Consider the following 595-nt stretch of genomic DNA (forward strand, 5'->3'; position numbering starts at 1 on the left):
CCCAGCACATTTTGCTCTCATAGTTCTTGTACATTGTTTTCTAGGTGGTAAATGTACTACAGGGTCAAAGCACGTTTTTTTTGTGAACGTTGGACACCTTAATCTCAGCTGGCTGTTTCTTGGTAGACATTCAGTAACTCATTGTAATAAAAGATCACTTCTGTCTGATCAGTTTTGTCTCTGTTCCCTGGCCCGTTTTGCAATCCTGAGCATTTCAAGAGCAGTCTTGAAACTACCTGTCGGAGGTTGTAGTTCCTCACTCCCCTGTCACGAGGAACTGGCTTTAGGCGTAGTTTGCACACATTTATTGGCAAATATGATTATTTCCTGTTTTATGGAAGTATTGTTTCCTTACAGGAATACTGTTACTCATGCAACCACAGCAGGCATCTTCAATTTCACCACATTGCAGGCTTGCAGCTGTTGCTCTGAACTTTTTCAGCCTCTCTGACCATGTCAGTTCAAACATGACTTTTGTGGTATAGGTTCAAGGCCACAATGTAACTCTACAAAATGTGTTGTGCAACCAAGTACATTACTAAGTACTAAGTAAGTACAAACATTGTTTCCCTGTTGAATCAATGCCAGTGTTTCT

The 595-nt window shown here is 40.8% G+C and overlaps 1 pseudogene; it reads left to right on the plus strand.

Moving 5' to 3' along the window:
* Positions 1–595, plus strand: part of LOC107577500 (mitoferrin-2 pseudogene) — a 9,032-nt pseudogene that overhangs the window by 6,457 nt on the left and 1,980 nt on the right.

The sequence above is a fragment of the Sinocyclocheilus grahami genome, unplaced genomic scaffold (assembly GCF_001515645.1).
Source record: "Sinocyclocheilus grahami isolate Dianchi unplaced genomic scaffold, SAMN03320097.WGS_v1.1 scaffold6234.1, whole genome shotgun sequence".
Taxonomy (NCBI): Eukaryota; Metazoa; Chordata; class Actinopteri; order Cypriniformes; family Cyprinidae; genus Sinocyclocheilus; species Sinocyclocheilus grahami.